This window comes from Symsagittifera roscoffensis, chromosome 9, assembly GCF_963678635.1.
Source record: "Symsagittifera roscoffensis chromosome 9, txSymRosc1.1, whole genome shotgun sequence".
Classification (NCBI taxonomy): domain Eukaryota; kingdom Metazoa; phylum Xenacoelomorpha; order Acoela; family Convolutidae; genus Symsagittifera; species Symsagittifera roscoffensis.
In genome coordinates this window covers 16273354-16288655 of record NC_087070.1, presented here as the reverse complement: position 1 = coordinate 16288655, position 15302 = coordinate 16273354, and the positions used below count along the sequence as shown (strand labels likewise).

Here is a 15302-nt window from a genome sequence, read left to right as displayed (position 1 = left end):
AGGGAAAAAACTGAAAGTATTTAAAGTTTTGATTTGCTGAAATGTTTTTTGAAGCTATTTGGTATTTACTTTTCCTATTTAAGTTTTTATGGAGTGAAATTCCGTTAAAAGTTACATGTTACCACGTTGTATAGGTTTTTAGCATGTTAATAGGCGTTAGTTAATTGCTAACTGAAGAAATGATAAAAAAAGATAAAGTGAAATGGTAAAAACTAATTGCATATTTGCCTTTTTTCAATGGGTCAAGAACAAATCGTTTCGGTTAACGATGGCAACCATTTGATCCATCCTAGGCAAGAAATTCTCTTTAAAGTTCTCAGTAACTCTGAATGCACTGCTGAAGTCTGAAACTTTATTGCAGGACTAATCCAGCGCTAAAATAGGGTGTTTTTGGTTAACTCCTCACCTAAATGATGAAAAATTTTCATGAAAAGTTTTGTTACAAAATTGGACTGATTTTACTTAGAAAGGCAGGTCTTATATCCCGAGTCTTATATCAAGCTGGAAAAAACCAAAAAGTGCGAATGAAACAACAATCAAAAATGCAATTGGAATCTTTTTTATGGATGTCATGTACGAAGAAAAAAGCAAAAAATGAAGAAAAGGCCAGTATTTGGATAAATTAAATTCAGAAATGTACCAATGACGAGACTCAATGTAGTGAAGTGACTGCTCGTTTTATTGTTCCAACTAATTGAAAAATGGGGAGGAACTTTGTATTCGGGTGCTTAAGTTTTTTTCTTTTTTGGCGCAAAATGAGGTACCACAAACACAAACAATTACCGGAATCATTTTTTGATATGAACGACATTAGGAAAAAAAGCTTTCAGTCGTGATATTAGAAAAATAACCTTCAAATAGGTTTTATGCTTAATTATTCACGCTTAATTTAAGCTATAAAAACTTATTTTTTGCGCAATTTTGTGGAACCAAAAAGTTTTGAGAACCATTTTCAAAACTCAAAAACTATCTCCAAAAAATTTTTAAAAAAAATTTGAAAAATTTGTTTTGATTTGTTTAACAATTTTTTTCGTTTTTACATTCCCTTTTCTGCAAAAGCAGTTTTGCAATTTGTCTATTTTGTTATGATGTCGAATATGTCTAAGTTATCGATTTTTTTTTTGAATTTTTAAAACTGTGGTCGGAACATTCTGTGGCACTTGCACTAAAACTGGCTATCCTTGTTGTTCCGGCCATTTGGAAGAACTTTGTATTCGGGTTTGTTTAACTTTTTCAAAATTTTTTTCTGTTTTCCACACAAAATGAGGTACCACAAATAATCATGGGAATGGGTCGAAGAATATATCTTTTTAAAGCCCTCTCAGTCGTGATTCGAACAATATTCAAAAAAACTTCAAAATTTTTTCAAATGTTGGGAAAAACCGGTTGAATGTTTTGGAGTTTTAGTCCAATTTTGAGCTAGTAAAGCAATCGATTAACGTTCGCTGAATATACGTATTTTCAATTTAGGCTGAAAAAATCTAATTTCATTAAAAACAAAACCAGTTTGGGAAACTTAAATATTTCAGTGCAACATTTACAACGCAGGTGCAGTGTTTCATTTACAACGCCTTTTAACGTTTGCGACTTGCAACTCGAATGGACTTTATTCATAAATTTTACAGAATTTTTAGAAAAATGTTATTTTTTTATTGAGTTAATCAAAAATTATAAAACAATACTACTTTTGTCGCTTAGAGCTAAGAATCAAAGGATTCTGATCGCTTTTATTCTTTATTTTCTTTTGAAGTTGATGACTTTATAACGAAATTATTAAACACAGTACTTAAACTAGTAATATGTGTTGCTGCTAAATTTGTGGTGCTTTATACTTTTTGCTCTTCACCATCGTCAGTTTTGGTTGTATCAATTCTTTTATTTCAAGTTCGTTTTTAAGTTTTGTACCTAGACTAAATTCAGCTAGAATAAGTGAGCTGAAAAGTATGAAATTAAAAAGTTGGAAAAAGTTTCCAACATCTAAAGAAATTTTTGAACTTCCATAATTTTATAATTTTTGTACGGCCAAAATGGGAAAAACAAATAGCTGTGATTTTAAGGGACTAATTCAGAAGTTTTCGTTTCTTAAAATTTCTTATTTAATTCTTCTAAGAACATCAACTTTATCCTTTGCTTGTCACCTCAACAATTTTTGCAATAAATTTTTTTAGGTACATTTTACAAGGGTTTTAAGCCTTGAGGTTAATTTTGGCGCCCAGTAAAACTTGCTGCAATGCTTAGCAGGCTATGTTTTTGCAATAATAAAATCAGCCATTATAAATTCAGTTTGAAATTTTTTTTACTGTTTCACTCTGGTCAATCCAGTGAAGGCTGAGAGAAAATTTGATGTTACATTCTGAATCTGTTTGAAAACATAGCTTGAAAAACATTCGTAAAAACTTTAAAATGCTGTGATCACTCATCGAACAGTTTTAATTTTATTTCTTGTAAACACTCATTCCATTCAAATAGATTTATTTATTGCTTTTTTCATTGATGTTTTTTCTCTTTCATAAGTCAATGTATGTTCAAAACAAAATTCAATGCTACTTTATCTTCAAACTTTCAAAAATTCCAGGCAATTATGGTTTAATGTGACTGATTTTTTGCGGCAATTTTTTGTTACACTAAGTAAGACTTGCTTGGTATTGTACATTTTTATTTCTCAGTTATGGTATTGAAGCCTTTTCAAATGCTAACAGCATAGTTTTTTACTATGTCGAACAAAAAAGGATTTGTTGACGAATGTTTTGTCTGTGTACTTTCGTTGTTAAAATGAAAGAATAAATGAGTTTTTGCTTCGTCAAGGGGAGGCCTTTTGTATTCAGAATTGATGTAGATTGTTTTTTTTTTGAGTTTCACGCATTATTTGATAGCACTAACAACCTTCGGATTGGGTCGAGGGATATATTATTTAAAATTTTTTCAGTTCTGATTCGAATGACGATAAGCTATTTTCAAAATGAGTTCCCTGTGTCGATAAAGAAACAGGTTTAATTTTTTTTTGATCTTTAGTCTGATTTTGAGCGGCTACTAAAACAATAGAGTAATGTTTATTATATCGAGTAACTTTGATCAAAAATTCTGTTTTGCAAAACTAAACAAACTTGATTCAGAGCATTCTTGGCATAAAAAGTTTTCCAACCTTTTTTTGAAATTGTGCATAAAAATTATAGAGATAAAAGTTTTATTTCCATTTTTTGGGCAACTGCTGTTGATTATGCCTAATATACTAGCTTAAAATTACTGAGCAAAAATATATATATTTTGTGCTAGAACATAAAATCTACTAATTTTTTATTATAGTTTTTGTTTATTTTTTGTGTTATTCATTCTTTGGAAACAACTGCAGTCGATTTGTCTAATTAATTAATTTTCTACACGTTTTTATAGTTTTTATCACACCACGCACAAAAAACGAACCCAATTGAAGAAAGAAAAAAAATTATATGTTCTTTTGAATGTGGTCGGACCATTCTGAGCTAGTTGCACTGCAACCGGCTATCCTTGTGCTATTGTTGTAATTGTTGAATGTCAGTTTTTTTAGCCTCAAAATACACATTTTAAATTTCACATTTTTCATTTTTTCCAGTCAGTAACGTTGTCAAATTACGTTGCGCACTAGATACTGTTTTTTTTGTTCCGACCACTGAATGTAGGAAAGTGTTTGTTTTTTACGTGCCTTATTCAGAGTGAATGTTTTTTCTTAATATTGAATTGTTTTAAGTTTTAATGCAAAAAGTTTTTCTTTGTTCTTCAATGCGTTGCCAGTTCCTCCCTGAGTACAAAAAGTGTACACAATAATTAAATTATGCACTACTTGCAAAAAAGCATCTGTTCGAATAAGTCTTTGGACACTAATAGTTACTGAATAAAATGTATCTGCTTAACTAGTCACGAAATTTATCATAATCAAAGTTATTATTTTCTCCAGCATTGAGCATTTTTATCAGATTGAGCAAGATCCGTATTCTCTAAAACTAGTTTCAAGTTTCAAGATACAGTATTTTCTCGCAAGAGTTAAACTCATTGTTTCAACCTATACGGAAGTCTGGAAAAACTTTGAGCTCAGGTGGGTATTTTCCGACAAAATACAACGAAAAACGAGATGCGAAACAGACTCTAGGTGAAATGATATATATTAATGACACCCTAGTTTTTTTAATTATCCCCCCTATTGTATCTAGTAGGGAGTATCGACCTCTATGCATGACTAATTCAGCGATTAACCACATGCGAATTGACCCATGCGGACCAATTCTCCTTAAATTATTCAAATGAACGAATAGCAAGTTCAAGTTTAAATAGCAAATTTAGCCAGTGAAGCCAACATGCAAAATAGGCAATATCATTAGCAGCAAAAAAGCGTTCAACCCTGTGAAAGATCTTCAGCGTAAATTGATTCAAGGGAGAGATTGTTTATTTGATCCTGCGAATTTACAGCATTGAAAAAAAATCCCATTTTTAAAATTGGGGTGGGAAATAGTGAAGAAAATCCTGAAGTACTTGTGTTTGCATTTATCTTGGCGTTGATAACATTTTTGCGTAGACAATGCCCACTTATGGTTCCCCGACTTTCGTAACGAAAGTAGGGGAATATTTGTGCTGGGTGTTTTTTCTTCAGACAAATTTTTACCCAATATATTTTATAAATCAATGTTGTCCTGAGCTCAAATTTGAAAAAAAAATTACCTGTGATCATTTTTCAAAAAAATGTGAGGGTTTAAGATTGCCAATATGCCCAATTTGGAACAATTATTGCGCGATATATTTCGTGCTATTGATGCGTAAGCGGAGATTTAATTTAGCTTACAAATCGTTCCAAATTGGTAGAAACAGGCTATATGTATAGTTTTAACGGTACTAGGAGCAAATTCTATCACTTTGTACTTTATATGGCGTGGGGAATGATTTAAAAAACTTTTTTTTTGATAATTCGTTTTTTTCGAAAATCACCATTTTTAAAAGGCAAACACTGCTTCATAGATTTTAAAAGACAGTCGGAACATTAAAAACTTTTACCTGATACGAGCACTCTTGTTGAGTTTGACAAACAAAAACATCAAAATAAAGTTTCAATACAATTTATCTATATGGAATAGGACCTACAAACAAGCTGTTCGATTCTTCACGGAGAACTGTCATTTTAATTAAGCAATACTGCTCGTATCAGGGGGGAACTCCTGATTGTATCGACTGCCTCGTAAGGTCTATGAAGCAGTAATAACATGAAAAATTTATATACAATTAAATAAACGATTTTTTTTTTCAAATTTGAGACTTTTTGGAAAATCATCTCGCCAAACGCCATATAAAGTTTAAAGTGATAAGTTTAGCTTCTGGTAACAAATCAATTATGGCAAATAAGCTTCTTTTAATTAATTTGGAGCAATTTCTAAGACGGATTAAATATCTGCGTACGCGTTAATAGCGCGAAATATATCGCGCGTTAATTGGGACCAAGTAAACATCCTCACCCCCCCCCCCAAATCCGTTTAAGGGGGAGGATGTTAACTTGGTTCTGAGTTCGAATTTTCAGCCAATCGGCCAAAATGGCATTATTTAAATCCCCATAACTTTACAAAAATTTATTGCTCCCTCGTTTTATTGCTCCGACTTTTGTAACTAAAGTAACGGAACATTTGTGCTCGGGGTTGGTTTTTTTTTTTCAAACAAATTTCGACTTTTTAGCTCGCCATTTTGACTGAAGTTTTATATCATTCATAAGTTATTGTTGTGTTGAGCTTTAAGTTGAAATATCTTTTCAACTTAAAGCTCAACACAACAATACCTTATGAATGATATAAAACTTCAGTCAAAATGGCGAGCTAAAAAGTCGAAATTTGTTTGAAGAAAAAAGCCAACCCCGAGCACAAATGTTCCGTTACTTTAGTTACAAAAGTCGGAGCAATAAAACGACTAAGTTATTATAATAGAACTTAATTTGTAATACTATACTATGAGGCCTATAGATTCAAAACTTATACCAAATTGCCCTTTTTTGCACAAAAACGCCAAAGTTTTTAGATTTTTTCGTTTTTCAATTTTTTTTGCAGGTATAAATATTGTCGGAAAACTCTGAGCTAATTTTGCACAGCAACTGCTTCTTATTCTAAATTGATTCTTGCGCCGTGATCCTTATCATGTACTTTGCCGTTGCAAAATAATCTCGTTAGAATTAGCATGTGGTGCAAAAGGCCTTGAATGTCACTTTACAGTAGTAAAATTGACATATTTTGAAATCTCTCCTAGACAAATAGAGCGAAATATCAATTTAGCTGCCCACTTCACCATGGAATATTCCTACCATAAAACAGAGTGATATTTTATAAACTGCAAATATTCTAAGTAAGTAGGTGCATATTTTTTGTGAACATATTCAGTTCCTGTTAGTTGTATAGATATCAGTTTACACATAAAATGGTATGCCCGAAAGAGTTTTACCCAAATTGGGTTGCGTTCTATAGTTCTGTTTCTCCAGTTTAATAGTTTAGTCTGAGCTTGAAGGAGATCAAATGAACTATAGGGGAAATTTTTTTCAAACAAGCCGATGAAAAACTGAGCCGAAAGTTAAGAAATTGCGCAAACCAGTTTAAAGTTTTAACATATCCTCGTCAAAAATTTGAGAATAATTGCTAGCTTTTGATCAACACCTGCGTAATTTTTGCCCAAATACAGGGTCAAAATACAAAGACAGGACAGCCTATTCTCTCCCCAGAATTCAGCAACTGTGTCACGGAAAGAGTTTTTCCCCTAAGTGACATACAGTTTTACAACATCCATTTGAAGCGGAAACTACCCTAAACAATCGACTGTTTTTATAAAATTGTTAATTTGCTTATCGATCTATTTTTCATGCCAGCACCACGAGACCTAAGACGCACAGGGCACATTTTTCAATTTGTGACGTAAATTGAACTCCTATTCGATTCAGACTCAATTTGCATTTGAAAGATCAATAGAAGGAATTAGAATTAGATTTGCAACTTGGTTATTCACTACGCATTATCAACTACATGCCATTACTTTCAGCCCACAAAACTTCATGAGTCTACCTGCTTCCGCCCCCCCTCCTCTAATTCTAATCTTTCCTGTCGCACTCCCAGGGGTGAAGTTGTCATTGCGTTTTTAATTTCTTCGCTCAAATCCAACAATTTTGTGTTACTTAGTGGGATCCAAGTTCAAGTAAAATCAAAAGTGCTTAAGAAATGATCAATTGAAAATTGTCTGTTAGGGTGAAGAATTAAGAGTCAAGGTTAATGTTCAAGTAGGTTCTTAGTTTGTTAAAATAAGATACAAACATTTCTTTCAAGCCGATGAAGTTGAATAAATTTCAGAGGGGAAAGAGATCACGAAAACTTCAACAAACATTTACAAAAAAAATTGCATGCACTATTTAGGAGCATACATCTGTCATGGGATGAAAAACCAATTTTGTTACGCGAATTCTTCACTGTTTTACGGTTGAGAAAACAACGTTTTTTTTCATGTTATGGCTGAGTTTTCACTGTAACAGTTTCGATTCTCATAATTTAGCAATTGAATGCTTTTTTGTCATTTGCTTGTTTAAAATTTTGGCTTTCAGATTTTTGCTATTTCAAATTTTCATTTCTATGCAATATGCGGGCGGAGGCACTCGACTATTGCTTTGACCTTAAAAATACTTTCAGAAAATGCAATTTTGTTACTGAAAATCCGCCGTCGGGTAGCTACCTCAAGTAGAGCACTAAGCCGCTAATACTCAATTCTGCTTGCTGAAGAAAATAAAATAATAGGTTGGACACAGACAGTCAAAACATACCAAATTTTGGTGGAGACAAGTCGAAACAGATGGCGACTTCAATCAAAACATACCCAATTTTGGTCGAAAATGTCGAAGCCATAAGAAGTACAGTCAAACCATAAGACGAGCGAGTAGTTTGTTCGAAATTAAAATCAAGCACTGCCTAATTATTTTATTTACATTGCTTGTTTTTTTTAAAAAAATAAGCAGTTTAATCAAATTGCTTAATTACCCGATTATTTTAATTAACTAATGGTTTTGATTAAGTTCTAATTAAATTTAATTAAAAATTCAGCAAAAAAATCTGCTCAACAAAGATCTCCGTCAGAGTATTGCATCGCAACACAAAGCTGTCTGAACAACAAGTTCTGGTCAAGAGAAAAATGTTTTCAAGAAAAGAAGAGGTCTGAACTTGGCTGAGCTGTAGAGAATTTGTGTTGGCTCGAGCAAAAACGAGAACATAATTTGTCAGTCAAAAAAGTCAAGCTAGTCGAGAAATACCCAATTCAATCGAACCATTTCGAACACACCTGATTTGAGCGTAGCAAAATGTGCACATTTGTTTCGAAATTCATACAATTCTGATTTTGATTGAGACGGTTAAAAATATGTCAGTCGAGCCGAGTATAAAAAATTGAACACATTTTTTTTCAATAAAAGGTGAAGTATACCTATGTTTCGTCAAAATTTTGCTCGAAATAGCAAAAAAGTATGTCGCGTTCTGGTTAATGGGAGATAAAGCGCTCATAAAATGGCTGTCGAGCTAGGCATTTTAATTTTGTATTGAAGATTGAATTTTTTCAATTCTTTGAATACTGAGAATGAAGAAACAATACCATAAAACAATCAAGAATCAAGAAACAATACCGACTCTAAGTAAAACAAAAAACTGTCTTGTGATCAGAAAACAAAATCACAAATCAGTGTAAGGATAGCCAGTTACTGTGCAAATAGCACAGAATGTTCCAACCAAAACATACAAATTTTTTTTTTATTAATAAGGTTTTTTTTCTGCGTATTGTCCTAAAAAGATCTGAACAAAACAAAAAAATTAGGCAATTGAAAATACTCTGTAAGGGCTAAAAAAGCAATCTAGAAAAACATTTTTTTGAAAAAAAATGACTAAAAAAACAAAAAGATTACAAGAATCCAACAAAAAATTTCAAAATTTTTTTCAAGATTTTTTGATGAACTTTTTTTTTGTTTTTCGAATTTTTGATTACCAAAATGGCACTAACAATCTTCAAAAAATAACTTTATACGAGTAAAACTAAATTTTGATGGCTGAAATTGAGCAAGAATACGCTATTGTTTAAAGCTAATGCTTTACTAGCTCGAAATTAGACAAAGTTTAATAAAATTTAAACAGTCTTTTCTGGACAAGGTTTTAAATTGATATATTACTCAAATACTCTCCGATGCTTGTTCGTGGTAGCTGCTTTTGCGGAGAAAACAAAAAAAAACTAAAACATAACCGAACACAAAGATCCTACCCATTTTCAATTGTTGGAACACTAATCCATCGCATAAAACGACTTTTGAACTAATTCAATTGCAAATCAAAATAAAAGCTCGGGTTAACCTCCATAGGCCACAAAGCTAAAAATACAATTCCAAAACCTAAGTGTACAAAAAAGTTGCTCATACAACTTTCATACATTGTGCAAAAATGCTGTTACTGGAATTTAAACGAAATTTTTCCTGTTTTAAAATAAAATTCGGTGTATCGACATATATCAAAAAGAAGAAATTTTTGGCCAAAAACGGATATTTTTGTTTTTCAAAAACATATATATTTTTTCAAAAGCACTCAAAATGCTTCTTTCATTTTTTGTATTTCATTTTTTTGTATTCCTTCGGCAAGCGTGATTAGTTAAAATTAAAAAAAAATCCCATTTTGAAAATTTTGCAAAATATAGAGGTTTGCAACTTTCATAATATCATTTGTGAGGGAAATCTATATCAAGGTTGTATCTAGTGCCTTGTACCCGCAAGACCGTTACGGAAAGAAATATGTGTTGATTCTAGCTTTGAGTAAACAGGGTGGTCTTTGGCACACGTGTTCGATTATGAGTACAACCTAAAAGTTTTTAGATATTAAAATTAAAAAAAAAGTCGTTTGTTTTTGGTTTATGGAATAATGCTAAAGTATACGCTAAGCTTAAACAAAATCTGACAATATCGTGCGCATTGAGTGTTCAAACTGAAATAATTAAGTTCTATTATGAATTTTTTAAAAAAATATATAATTGGGAATCGAGAGCAACATGGGAATTTATTATATTGTTAACGTTTTCGACCACAACATACAATATCAGTTTTCTTAGATGCAGGCCGGAACATATTTATTCCATTGGAAAAAAATGAAATGTACATTCTGGCCCTCCTTTTTGAACTTCTCTTTAGATTGAACTCTATCTCATTATAACGATAGTTTGTTGAGAATGAGCCCTTTTTGTTCCGGCCGTTGAAAATGGGTAGGAACTTTCTATTCGGGTGTGTTTGTTTTTTTTTTCGTCTTGTTTTCCACGCAAAATCAGTTACTACAAATAGTCATCGAAATCGGTTTAGTGAAATATCATTTTTTTATTGCGATATTTTTTTTCTTCAATTTTTTGATTTTTTTTTTCATTTTTAAGTAACTTTTTTGATTTTTAGATTTTTTCTCATCTTTCAAGTAACTTTTCAAAAAAAAATTTCAATTTGTTTTTTTTACTATGACAGTTGAACATACCTAATCTCTAGTTTTTGGTTCAGCTTCTTTTATCACACCACCCCGAAAAAAAAAAGAAAATAGTTTGACAAAACGTTGTTGTATTTTTTAAGGCTATTGTTGGAACCGTTTGTGCCACTTGCACAATAACCGGCTATCCTTGTTGTTTTTGAAGAGTTATGAATTCATACCTGCGATAGCCTATACTTACACCACAATTTTGAAAGCTTGGATTGGCCTCAATTTGATGTTAAAAAAACAATTTTACTCAAAAATTCAGTTAGTTTTCATTAAATTTAAACGCTAGTTTTTGCTGGCCGACAAAAAGACACCACATTTTTAATGTTTGCAGACTTTTTAGACTTAAAAAAATATTAAATTTTTTTTGCTGGAACGAAACAGAACAGCGACAATTATTTATTCCAGCTTCATTATTTTTCTATACAGTTTGCTCAACACAACTGATGTTCAACACAATTTATACACTATTTGTGTATCACATGCATTGCACATTTGTTTTACCATTATAGGCATTGAAGATAAAAAAGACATGTTCAGATACAAATTATAAGGAAAAAAATAATGGCTATTTTGACAGTGATTTTACCATTAGTTATTTAATGGGCACCTTGTTTTGAACTCTTTTTCCAGTTTTCTATAAACTATGCACAAGGAGTAAAAAAACGGCTGATAGCTAACACGGTTCTGTAACGTTTATAAATTAGTTTTTTAAAGGCTTAACGCGACTGCTCGTATCAGGTCAAAACCTTGAATACTCCATAGACTGCATTTTAAAGTCTATGGTAGAGTGATTGTTTTTGAAAACTGTTAGTGAAAAACATCCCCAACCTGCTATATAAAGTACAAAGCAATAGATTTCGGATATGGCAGAATATTTTAAAAATCAATATACCTTATGCCTCAGTCCAATTTGGAATGGTTTCTAAGACGGATTTAAGCTCCGCTTTTGCGTTATAACTCGCACATTTTAGTGTCCCAAAAGTAACAGATTGACAATATTTAAACCCGCACTACATAAAATGATCACAGATGGAATATCTTTTTAAAATTGAGCTGAAGAAAAGAATATTTTTCAGATGAAAAATGCCACAGAAACATTTAGATAAAAGTCGAAATTGGTTTAGAGAAAAAATCACCACGAGCACAAACCAAATATTTCGTCATTTTAATTCCTTCCCCCGTCACCTGAAAATTTTTATAATTAAAATTACTGTTCGCATGGTCTGATTGTCATGACAAATGACATGCAGACTAATTAGGCCATGACAAACATATTTTGACTTTTTAATCAACCTTGTAAAACCGCTCGTTAGACCAAAAATTTGATGTTCCTAAAAGGTGGGGGGGGGGGGGGGGGGCGTAAAGGAAAAAGAGCCCTCTTTTTAAATGAAATGACGAATATGTGTGGTCAGTGCGTGATTTTCTTAGAAACAATTTTTTATAACAACGAATTTATAACCAAACACACGTGCGCCTAATTTTACGTCACAGGAAAAGAATGAACAAGTTGAGCTCAAAAGAAAAAGTAAATTTTCATGAGATCATTTTTCAAAAAATTACAAAAGCTTTGCAAATTAGCAATTTTATTATTATTGCTCACCATTTAATCAGACTAAAAAACCATTTCAGCCTGAACTGAGAGGATCTATTTTGTCCTAATTAAATATTCTAGACGCTAAATACATTCCTGTGAAAGTTTTGATACTTTAGAAATCATTCTCAATGCGTTCAAGTGCAGTGAAAAAATAGGGTGTTGCCTTGTTAGAAAAAGTTTTGTTTTAATTTGAATTCGAATACTTAAGTTTCCAAATAAGTTAAAAGTTTAGAAACGACCCCGAGCAAATAAATTTAGCTGTCTTCTACGTAAGTCAGATCAAATAATTCGGTAAATTCCAATTTCTATCTTAAGTGAGCCATTGAAATAGTTTCAATTTAGTTCTGCAGGACTCAATTTTTTTTAATGAGGTATTTGAAAAAGATGTTGAAATTAAACAAAAAAAATTGATTTTTGCTTTTTTTGAAATTTTGTTGGCAAAAGTTTAGCACATAACTCGAAACATCCAATTTTTTCTCAAAAATTTCACAAAAACAGCTCCGAAGATTGCAATCTCAGAAATTCTTTAAAAATTTTAAAAAAGGAGCCGCCCATTTGTGCAGTCTTTGTCGAACATGGTGTATTTGGCTCTTTGGCTCTCAGCATTCGCTTTTAGCACAATCTCAAAAAAGTTAATCACAAGTTTCAGTCGACTAATGAATAAGCCGAATTAGCCAAAAAAGTAAGTTGCTAGGTAAATTATTCAAATTTATTTTTACCCAGACAGGTTTTACTCAGACAAGTAAGAAATCACAGAAAAAAATTACCAGAAAATCTTTTTAAAAATCGGCTAGAAAGTGGTTGCATTTGTAATAACCAAACCAATCATTGCGATCTGTGTTTTGTTCTCTGCATTTATACATTGAAGTTCGCAAAATTAAGAAAATTGAGCAAAATAAGTAAAAAGACACTATTTTTTTGAAACTTGAAAAATGAAGCGTCAAAGATAGCTTCATTAAATTTTTTTGTTCAGCTAGAATTTCAGTTTTCAAAGCTTAATTAAGAGGTTTATTTCTGTAGTCGCTCGCCCTAAATTTAGCTAAAAAGCAAATTTTTCAAACCGGTTTTTGCATTGATGATATTTGATTACTACTCATCTGTCTGAATTCAATGCAGTATTTTTTATTGCAGCGCAACTAATGATCTCTACAATTTTTTGAGCTTTTGTGTTAGTTTTTCTTTGATTATTTTCATTATATTTCATAGGATTGTGAAATTTTCCGCTTTAACTTAGAAGCCGACAAACGAAACAAATAAAAATTGGGTGCAGCAAAAAATGCAAAAAATTTTCCCTCTTCAAACGCTTGATGTGAACGTATAATTACCACTGATTCCTTCCGACAATTTGCTGTGATCTGCATATTTCAAAAAGCCGTTTGAGTTAGGACCGAGGTGTAACTCATAGAGTAATTTCGGATAGGGTACACCGTCTGCTCGTCACGCTATCTTATTTTCGGCCGGATAGATTCGTGCAACTTCTTAGTCTAATACCGATCCTAATCTTACTCTTATACTATCTAGTCTCAGGTTGTTTAACTAGTCTCTGCTAGGCTCAATAGATCTAGGGTATACTGGTTTATTGCGGCTGCTGAAGTGCTCGGGAGAGTCCAACTAATTTCTAAGTTAAATTCAAATCTCTCTGGTGCTGAAATTACAAGTAACTTCAGCACTTACAAATAAGTGGGTTGTTAGTTAGATGGATCATGATTGGTTAATATTAAATACTTTACATTGGTAAAACATTTAATTTATCCAATCATAAAATATAGTTTAGATCAGGTTCCACCCATCCGGGGTTTACAGAGTTTTTTAGAACAGTTCTTCTGTAATTCAAGGGTGGATGATGGACGTTGGTATTTGGCGAACATCATAATTTTCTTCCGCTTCTTCTTGTGACAACGACTGAGTCTCTGCAACAAAATCAATTCTGATTTCAGAATGGTTGGCTATGTCAGGTTTTTCTGTTCTTCGGGGAGAACTTCTTTTGTGTCTGATCTAGCTTGGGAATGGCGTGGAGATTGTGCGTGGAGGGGATGCCTGGTTACTCGGATCTGTACGTATACTTGAACATCGAGGTGGTCATTGGTCTAGTTCAATGAAGTCCTTTTCTGCGAAGTCAAGTCGTACTCTAAATCCTTTGAGTTGTGATTGTGAGCGGCATATCGATTGTAGTTGGTCATTCTCTCTCGAGTGTAGTGGGGTCGTTTTGTCTTTTGATGTTCGTCCTTGGTGTTGTATTCTGATCTATATATTGCATCATGTGATTTTACATTTAATAAAACTTTTATTAGTTTAATATTTTTTAATAATGATTTTAGTTAGTTGTTTTCACAAAAGCTTTTTGTTTTAGTTCGGTTATTTTGAAGAGTTACTCACCCTTGAGTAGCTCTTATTAAAAATAAAGGTGTGGTCACAAAGCGTGGATGTAGCGCGGTGGGTTAGGCCGGCTATAGAGCATGCTCAGGACGTCCTTTCCTGGTGGGTTAGGCCAGGAGTGGGAGTATGATTTCATGCGGTGTTTGTGAGGGGTCCTGTTATGTGACAACGTTTTATGTTGGGTTTGTTGTGGTTTTACTTATGTCTTGTTGGTTATGTACTTTTTCCAAAAAGCAAATTGTTTGTGGTATGGGTTTGTCTTTCGACTTTTTTGTGTTTTATTATTTCTTTCTAAGACTTTGTAATAGTCTTCAAAAGAATAAATTATCCAGTTTTAAACTGGGTTAATCCGGTTTGGGTACCGTTGGTTTCCTTTTCTTAGTCATGCTGTTATTCTATGATTTGTGGTATTTAGTAAGCTGCGTTGATTAGTTTTGTTTAGTATATGATTCCTTTCCAACCGGGTTAAAGGAAAGTTTGAAACATGTTATTATATGTTAGAGTTGTTGAGTGTGAAAACTTGAAACTGAAATTCATTATTTTAAACAATTCTTCGTGGGCGAGCTGTGCGAGTGTGGATAGAATTTCTGTGCGATTGAATGAAAATATCAAAAGGTTAGTACTGCAATTGCATTTTATTAATTTACTACATAGAATTTAGAAATTTACTGCTAGTTATGGGGGAATTTTAAGATACAAATTTTCATCATATGTAGATTTACTGCTTTTGGGGGAAAATTTTATAAATTAATTTACTGCATTGGTATTATATTTATTTAATTGTTGGTGCAAAAGTTTAATAGGGTCTTAAACAGTTT

The 15302-nt window shown here is 32.3% G+C and overlaps 2 protein-coding genes across 6 annotated transcripts in view; one reads left to right on the top strand and one right to left on the bottom strand.

Moving 5' to 3' along the window:
- Nucleotides 1–15302, top strand: part of LOC134854909 (dynein intermediate chain 2, ciliary-like) — a 512182-nt gene that overhangs the window by 81109 nt on the left and 415771 nt on the right. The gene's annotated exons all lie outside the window — the stretch shown is intronic.
- LOC134854908 (protein arginine N-methyltransferase 5-like) overlaps nt 1–15302 on the bottom strand; it is a 568964-nt gene that overhangs the window by 241124 nt on the left and 312538 nt on the right. The gene's annotated exons all lie outside the window — the stretch shown is intronic.